At 39.1% G+C, this 10000-nt stretch overlaps 1 protein-coding gene across 18 annotated transcripts in view; it reads left to right on the forward strand.

Moving 5' to 3' along the window:
• EBF3 (EBF transcription factor 3) overlaps window positions 1-10000 on the forward strand; it is a 121563-nt gene that overhangs the window by 88028 nt on the left and 23535 nt on the right. The window lies entirely within an intron of this gene.

The raw sequence follows: 10000 nt of genomic DNA on the forward strand, positions 1-10000 counted from the left end.
ATGAGATGCAGCATAGGGCAACAAGGCCTCAAGATAATGAAACAAGAGAGGAGTGTGATAACCAGGGGCTTTATAAAGTACTTAAACCTGAAGTGCTCAGTAAATACAGTGACAATAAGGTACTCTTTATTTGTAGAGGCCATTACAGTAACAAATACTGACTGTACTCTCTCATTATGCTAAGGAGGGACAATCCCCAAACTATCCATTCCGTGTAGCTTGCTCCTTTCAACAATTCTAAAGATACAATTACCTTGGGAGAATGTGGCAGTTCAGTTGATTAGCACGGTGAATTAAAAGAATGAGTCACAAATGACATGTCCAGCTCTTTTCTGTTGGCCCCCTGTATTCCCAATACACCTCACCCCTGTTGTAAGAAGGTCAAAAATTAGAGAGAGATAACAATTTTCAAGCAGCTAGCACTTAAGAGCAGAATTAACAATCATTCTGTATGTAATTGCCAGTTAATAGTAAATTGGCTTCTAGACGGCAGTGAACAGGCTACACAGTACACTGGTGCCTGGAGAACATTATATTAGTTTCTGAATTTTACACCATGAAAATCATGCACAAAATTAGATTTTTGTTTAAAGGTTCATTATTACTGTTGAACTATAATAATGTAAGTTTCTCTTAAATAAAAGCCTTTTATTGTTGAATTACAAAGTTTGTATCTACCATATCTTGTTTTATACACAAATATTAATATTAATTATTCCCTTCTATCATACTGTCCGAAACATACTAGCAAGATGACCAGCGCATACGGCAAGAAAAATGCAACTAGTCTGCCGTGTATATATTTGTCACGATTGTGATCTCTATAGGACAGTGATATGAATTCCTTTCTGGCACCCATGGGCTTAATACAATTTGCAGTGAAAGTATAATGTTACTAGCAGCCCTGCGTTTTTGCAAGCCTGTCCTGTTTTCTTTAAAAAAAAATACATTGTTGTAGGTGCACTGCGGAAAGATAGTCTTCCTTTGCCCAAGCAGCTACTCAACAAACACACCACAGATTTCCCACTACTGCAGTGACAGTGAGGAATTTGAAGATCACATATAAGAAGTTTTATTCTTCCATAGAATTTCAGGCAGACATAATTTGCAGAGGACAAAGTTTTAAACCTAGCTTGGAGAGAATAAAGCACTGTAGGATTTATTTTAACATCCTTGGATCTGGTTAGCTTTATTTCTAGCATTTTTCCTATTTCCCCCTTCTCTCCATTTCACACACAAATGTCAATACATGGGGTAATGAGGCTTCACTAGTATCAAACACCACTCTTTGTTATTCTTCAAAATCAAACACGGTGAAACATTTTTGTCATGTATATTATTATTCTTGCTTGGGATATGTTAACGCAGCGGCCCTACATAAGTCATTGGTAGGTTATCTATAATGTCTTTTATATGTATCGGCATTTATTTCCAAGAAGAAAGAAGCATTTATATTCAATAAAGCCACAAAACAGTACGGATTTGTCCATATGTCCCACAAGCATTTTCCAGTTTCTTAACCCACAGGGGTTATGTGTAATCTTCTTCAGGCTTTAAATGAAATGTGCTCAATATAACAACTTTCCAAGTCATTAATGTGAGACAAAATGCATGAAAAAAATATTTGATAGGTTAACTATAAAAGAAACACATTCTATTAATTAGGGCTGGTATATAAGGAAGGGCCGATGAGTTTATAGTTTTGAATAAGAGAATGCAAACTTTTTAAGTAATACAGTACTTATTGGGAGCCAAGAGAGAGGGAAGTTATAGATTGTGGGTGAGAAAGGTGAGAGGCAGGAAGGCTGGACAGTATAAAGTGACAGTAGTCAAGATGGGAGAGATTGAGGCCCTGCAATATAGTATAGTTTTAGCAGTAGAGTGACAGAGGAAAGGATGCATCATAGCAATATTAAAGAGGAACTGTCGACAGGTTTTAGAGAGAGCATGAATGTAGCAGTCAAATGTATCACCTAGGCAGCGTGCTTGCATTACTAGGTGTATGATAGTGCTATTGACAGTAATAGAGAAGGAGGAAATAAGACCAGGCTTGGGAGGAAGTACTGTATGAGGAACTCGGTCTTCAGCATGTTAAGTTTGAGTCAGCACAGAGCCATTCCGGATAATATTACAGAGAGACATTCAGAGACTTTGGTCGTACAGAAGGTGTAGGGTCTGGATTGAAAAGTGAATTTTTAAGGCATCTGTTAAGAGGTGACATATGAAACCAAAAGATGTGATAAGATCACCTAGAGAGAATCTGTAGAGAGGAAAGAGAAGCAGTACCAGGAAAGACTCCTGGGGTACACCCAACGAGAGATTGATAGGAGGAAATGTTAGAAAAAGACAAACAAAGTATGATGGTGAGGTACTAGAAGATCCAGGGTGGACCTTTTGTTGCTGATACCAAGAGTATGGAAAATGTGATGGAGAACAGGTGGTCCACCATATTAAAAGCAGCAGAGGTTGAGTAATATAAGCAGGTGTTGTAAGACTAATATGTGAAAGGTTACTAACTAATTTCTTACTCTTAGTGACCTGATCACCTGGTTAGACAATTACAGCATATGTTTAAACGCATCAGACCCACTTACTTGGCTACATTGTTATGTATAGTTACAAGCATAACACTTTTTTCCCCCTTTGATAACACCTTTGTTGTTTTCTGTACTTCAACAATCCAAAACCTTCTAGCTTCTGAATTTGTAATGCAGGCTACCTGCAGAAGGCTTGTGTATCCTCTCCCCATTTAACAGTACAAAACTGCATGAGTAGGGGTACATTTTCAGACAGCTGTTACAGTCAACAGCTGTTCTTTAGCCCTAATCCAATTATTTGTGGAGACTTTAGTGGTAAAGATAGATTTCTAAGAGGTTGTGATACATTTTAAAGGACCAACAAGAGAGTTCTGCATATATGAAATTGTATTGTGCAGGGATTTTGAGATCTTACAGTTCTCATATTTTTGTGTACTATGGCCCATAAAATTATCTTTTCCAAACTACCGTTTGAACTCAAGAAAAAAAGTAATGTTTGTTCGGCTGGTATATGACAATTAAGCTGATTGTGGTCGCTAATTGAACTATCACCTTACCTCTAGTAACTTTTCTTATGCATTTGATTTCCTTTCTGCAACAAATTCCTCAGTTTAGCTCCATTCCACTTCAGAAACACAAGACTTGGCCATTTTAATGATCTTTTGTGTTCATTCATACATGATTCTGTCAATGACACAGTTACAGTGTTTAGAGTCAATAGCTCCTTATCATCACAGCCAAGACAAACTAGCTGTCTCATAGGTCAGTGCTCTTTAAACAAATAACTTGTATTTACAGAGCAAATGACTGCTAATTACCTCCCACAAATCATACTATTTTTACTACTCAATAATTCACAGCTAGTCGGTTTGTTCTTGGGTAAATATCTTGTTTTATATTATATGCATAGCCACTAATAGTAAGCTTTGTAGTATGGAGTTGACACATTTTACAGAATGATTTGGGATTTATGTAACCCTTTCAGTGCACAGTAGGGATGTGGGGATTAAGGGGTGTTTTTATTAAATCTGGAGCATGGCCTGACAGCTCTAAAAAGTGATAGACCCATCACAGAGAAGCTGTACCAACACGGAAACACAGATTGTAATTGCCTCAATGCTCCATTTTTTGCTTCTGGTTGCGTCATATGTAAGAAACGTGTTAGGGTTAGTGTTAGTCACTCCCCTGATGTGGAGCAGATTGGGAAGCAGAGATTTTTACATCACTTCAGACTTTGCAAACATTTTTAACAAATACGAATACCACTGGTGAGCACATTCACATGTCTAAGACAGGTCTGCAGCCCTGCCTTTCCCCATTATCTCTCATACAGTGCTTCCACTGCAGCCAGGGATTCTGGGAAATGACATGCAAATGAGCACAGTGTGTCACCTTTTACTTCATGTCCACTTTAACATGGACCCATTTAAGTTTATGGAAACAAAAAGAAAACAGCGCACAACGCCAAATAGTGAAGCAAGTAATAAAAATGTATTACAATATTTATGGGGTATAAAATCTGCGTACATCAATTTGAAAAATCATAAGCCTTTAGTGTGTATCACACTCAGTTACCACTCCATGGTTGTAGACAGGGGAATCTGGTACTCAGCTTTCTCTACAGGAGCCTCTGTGGTGATTGTGGGGCACAGGATCCCTCATACACTTTTCATCCAGCAGGATGTTGCTTTCAATGAAATTCCTTAACAGCAGTCTGGCTCCACTGCAGGTTCAGGTACTCAGTGGAACCAAGTCTCAAGCGGCAATATGCCTCTTCCAGGGGCTTATTTCCTTTTAAAGTCCTTCGTTTCTCCTATGGAGCAGTCAGCTGCTGCAGTAGCCGGGCAGTTCAGAGCCGGTGGGGAGGCTCAACAAACACTTCCGCGATTGCGTGCGCCTGCACAGCGTGCCACGATGCCGCTTGGTCACGTGATATGGCGGAGTGACGTCACAGTTCGGCAATAGTGAAGGAGCAGGAGAAAAGTCCCTTAGACTCGGCGCATAAGCCGCTCAGTCTGAGACTGAGCGGCTTATGCGCCGATTTTGAGACTCTAAGGGACTTTTCTCCTGCTCCTTCACTATTGCCGAACTGTGACGTCACTCCGCCATATCACGTGACCAAGCGGCATCGTGGCACGCAATCGCGGAAGTGTTTGTTGAGCCTCCCCACCGGCTCTGAACTGCCCGGCTACTGCAGCAGCTGACTGCTCCATAGGAGAAACGAAGGACTTTAAAAGGAAATAAGCCCCTGGAAGAGGCATATTGCCGCTTGAGACTTGGTTCCACTGAGTACCTGAACCTGCAGTGGAGCCAGACTGCTGTTAAGGAATTTCATTGAAAGCAACATCCTGCTGGATGAAAAGTGTATGAGGGATCCTGTGCCCCACAATCACCACAGAGGCTCATGTAGAGAAAGCTGAGTACCAGATTCCCCTGTCTACAACCATGGAGTGGTAACTGAGTGTGATACACACTAAATGCTTATGATTTTTCAAATTGATGTACGCAGATTTTATACCCCATAAATATTGTAATACATTTTTATTACTTGCTTCACTATTTGGCGTTGTGCGCTGTTTTCTTTTTGTTTCCATTTCCTAGAGTGTTTGGGGTGCTGAGCCACCCCCAATGTTTATAGCAGCAGACGCCCTTATCTACCACACGGTTATGATATAATTTATTATATAATCACTTTTTCACTTGGTATTGTGGTTTATCCAGCACATTTATGGTTTAGTCACTGCACTTTATTTAATTTAAAGTAGGAGTTAGATAGTAGCGCATAGTTTATTTTTGTTATTTAAGTTTATGCCTGCTGTATTTCCTAGCTTTTCTGCACAACCTGGGTTAAAGAAGTGCATGGCCAGTAACCCTACTCACAGACAGCTGTTTCTGCCTTTTGGGTCTCATCAGTGTGAGGCTGGTTATACTGGCTTTGTGTAAAAAAAATTTCAGCACAAATAAAAAGGAAAAGAATGGAACAACAGAAGTACAAAATGTGAGACTAAGACTGCGCTTATAGTGCCTTGCAACGGCAACGCGACGTCGCTCCAAAACAAATACATTGACTCCGTCGCAAGCGCTTATAGTAAGCGCGACAGAGCGACGTCGCGACCAAAAATTTTGAAGCCGGGTAAATTTGATTTTTTCATGTGACTGTCTCTAAACCAATCAGATTGCGCTGCCCGCCCCCTACGTGATGACACTGACCTTGCCGCTAGGGACGTCGCTAAAAACCAAATGATAACTTTCGCTAATGGCGATGGGTGACGTCATCGGTCGTGTCGCCGTCGCCAGCACTATAAGCGCGGCCTTAATGCAACTTAGCAGATCATTTTAAATAATGTTTTTGAATCGCCCTTAAATTAACTGTTTCTCTTATTTGTATCTTGTGAAAAATAAATATAAATCGCTTCTTGTCAGGAACACTGTGTTCAAGCGTATCAGCAATTATGTTTATCTGTTTGACTAATGATAGCATCATAATTGCTATGTTAACAATGACTAAGTAATTATTTGAATGTCTGTGAACAAAGGAACAAAGCTGAGCCAACAATTTTGATGACTAAAAAAAATTATTTTAGAAAGAAGATCACTTGCCAAACATCATAAAAACCCTCCAAACCATGTGTCTGCCATGGAGATGGAACCTGTCCGACTGTTACATACTTACATTACTAGTCTATTGGAAGATAACGTGACGTGATGGTACAACCACGCAGCGTTTATCCTATGCTAATGAGATATAGAGCCCCGGTGGGTTACGCATAACCTGACCCCGGTGCGCTGTGGGCATATTTCTTTTCGGGTTATGCACATAATTATCTTTGAGGATGCGCGTTCACATCAGAGAAAGTAAGGTCTGTTCCTGTATTATGTAACGTCACGTTATGAGCCCGGATTTAACGGTGCTGTGTGGGTTTGGCCTAAGGGGATAATTCTGTATATGCCAAATCGGCTTTTTATGCTTTTTTTTCCAGCTAAAAATCCCCTTTGATTTCAATGGGTATTTTCATCCTAAAATGGCCGGAATGCCACTACGGCATATATATATATATACATATATAAAATAAAACCATAACCGTGACTTCATATTTGCGTTCTATGATCTTCTTAGATAATAAGACTATGTACTGCCTGCCATTTGTTTGTATCACAGCAGTTAGCTGCTGTTCTGTTGTGCCTTCCTTGGTTATACATTGATCATGCTGACAGTGATATTAGTTGTCCACATGAAATATAAATGAATTGGTGCCCTTTGCTTATTGCCTCTTTTTAACAAAACTCCAGAGAAGGCACAGTGAGACAATTTAAAATATCAATAATTGTTTGTAGATTATTTACCCATAAGCTTTTAATGCAATGCTGTGATAGCCAAAAAAAAAAATGTTTGATTGAATTAACATGTATTTCAATACATCTAAAATGGAGAAGTATGATCTGTGGATGAGCTTTTAGAAAATGAAGGTAAATGCTTCAGGTAATGCATAGACAACTTTTGCTTTTTTGTCCCTTTTCCCTCTGTGCCTCAAAGGAGGTCTGAAGAATAAGACATACCATTTGTGTTATTGCACAAGCAGACCATTTGTCCTAATCAGTGACACCCATTTACTAGAATTGCTTAAAATGAACTATACCTCATATAGAAATCGCACACTTAGAGTGTTCCATTCATCATCTGAAAATTGAGGGCCGGTAAACTTTTCTGTTCCTCCAGCGGGATCGTAGACATGCATCAAAATGTTAAAAAATGATTGGTGAGAGAGAACTGTCACCCATTTATCAAGGAAAGGAAACATTATTTGCTAATTTCCCAAGCAAGTCAGTGACAGGGTGCTTCGTCTTTGGACCCATGGTGACCAAGGTGGCCTTTTTGTTATTAGTACAAGTCAAGCGCTTTTTGGCTGTTGCTAACAAGACACATTTGTCTATCATCAGAGAAATGTTTTATTTTTTTTCTTTCCGAGTGGCTGTGACCAAAAGGCGCTCTGCGTATCATGATAGGTTGTGTATTGTATTTTCAAGTTGTTCTAACTCTGGACAGCAGAGCAACTGATAAATCAACAACTTTCCAAGTCAAGGTGAAGGTATTGACTCTGCTGCACCAAAACTGACATTATGTAGCAGTGAGTAGACGGTAATTTATCTTACAAACAGGACAAAGAGGTCATATATGTTCCAATCAATAAATGTGGGGATTTTTAGTTTGGATCAAATATCTTTATTTTATTCTCACTATCAAATGTAGGCTTTAAGTTGTATAACCAATTTTAGTCATCTTTATAATGCTATATCTACACACGCACACACACCATAGCTGACATTTATTGTGTGAAATATTTTAACGAGGGGCAAAAATAAATCTGTTAGGATAGGCACTTGCATATTTGCTACATTACATTGAAAACGTCACTTGATGATGTTGTATTGCAAGATAAAATGATCATTCTCAGTGAGAAATCAGCACTGAGAGAAAAACATATACCCCCTGCTGTTCCCTTTCATTGCTGGCTTTCAGTTTAGAAGCAAGCGATTTACCTTATCGTTACATAGTTAAGACGTTCATTTGTTTCAATTTCATTTTATTATGTAATGTTTAAATTTATATAGCCATTGATTTTTTTAATTTTTTTTATTGAAGATGTACAGTATTTGGTCTCACAAAATACTGTATACTATATATTTTTTAAATATGAGTAAAATAACTCACTGTTTTATATGTGAATTTGTATATTGTGGGGTCTAAAAGGCCACATAATGACCGTAAAGGATACACTAATGTAATCAAAGCTAGTTCTTTGTTCTGTGTCAATTTATTTTAGTCAAGCAATTTTAGTCGGTATACTGAGCACATTGAGCCAGTTTCGTTTTACCATGGACAAATACAGTACTGGCTCAATCTATGGACCCATCCCGTGATCTCAGTTTAAGGTTGAGCTTTTCTTTGTCATCATTGGCAAGGAGGGTGTTCTATCAAGTAAATGTAAATTCAGGGGGGACAATTAAGGGTGGGAAGTGGTTCCATCACATAATTCCGGGGTTCTGGATTAGGTTTTACCCAATATCCATTCTTGCACACCTCCATCATCCACACAACTGAAGGGCATGTAAAGAGAGAAGCTACAGTAAGGGGTTCACTTCTTAGAGCACACCACTGGAATGGTCAATTACCATTCCAGTGGTGTTATCCATAAAGGTAACCCCTTATTTTAGGGCTTGTCTCTTTGCATGCCCTTCATTTATGTGGCTGTCTGTATTAATTAGGTTCACTTGGAAGCAAACCTGAATTATCTACCCATACAAGATTCAGGCTTTTTTGGTGGTTACTTGTGGTGCGTCGTCATCTCTTGTATGTACAGTATAACACCTCCATCATCGTTTCAAATAAGCTTATATTTTAGTTCCCAGTTACTGGCAGTTTTATTCATTATACAGAGATCACACGTGTGTTTCATTACATTATATAAACAACAAACCTAATGAGATGATATGATGTACTCTGTCACTTCAAATATTTAACATTTCTGCATATGCTACTCATATACGCAATTGTTAAATGTAGAGTGGTAGTCACTCGCATTTGTTTCCATTTTCACATTATTGATAGTACACAGATGATGTTTAACATACCTTTTTGGTTTGTAATGAGTACAGACTTTCCTCAAGTTCCACAACTTGGATATGTTCCACTTTGCAGATTGGTTGGAATATTGTGTAGATGGCCAAGCCTTATGTCAATAAGGGATTTGTATCCTTCATTAGCCCACAAATATTCCTAAGAATAGTGTTATATGTCACAGACAAAACAGAATCAGACTTTGTAAAAAAAAAAAAACAAGTGCTGCATTATGAGTATATTTGTGAAATAAGGTGAAAATGTTTGTAATATCACATGAACTTCTGTTTCAAAGATCACGTTACATCTTGCCAAAAGGCATTGTCTTGCCTCTGAAGCCAGGGCAACTGATATGCCATTTATGACATGGTTTTCCATAGCTGCAGGGCTGGGCTGGGCTTGGTAGGTCTGGATACAGCATCACTCTAATAAGCCATAACCAAACGTCTTGTGTCAAGTGTGTAAACATAATTGTGTGAAGGCAATCCAATAGTTGTCAGCCAGGATATTCTATTTTGTAACAAGAAAATTGAGCTGTTACCTTTTTCTGTGCTTCGTGTCACATGACAGTACCATTATCTAGCAATCATCCTTTTTTCAATGTAAAGGTGGTGCCACAGGGGAAAGCCAAGTAAGCTATCATTGTGAATGCCTTAAAACAGGGGTGCTCAACTCCAGTCCTCAAGCCCCCCCCCCCCCCCAAACAGGTCTGGTCGGGATATCCCAGCTTCAGCTCAGGTGACTCAATCAGAGGCTCAGTCTGACTGAGCCTCCGATTGAGCCACCTGTGTTGAATCGAGTATATCCTGAAAACCTAACCGGTGGGGGGGGGGGCTTCATGAGGACT

Source organism: Ascaphus truei, chromosome 8 (genome assembly GCF_040206685.1).
Source record: "Ascaphus truei isolate aAscTru1 chromosome 8, aAscTru1.hap1, whole genome shotgun sequence".
In the NCBI taxonomy this organism is placed as follows: domain Eukaryota; kingdom Metazoa; phylum Chordata; class Amphibia; order Anura; family Ascaphidae; genus Ascaphus; species Ascaphus truei.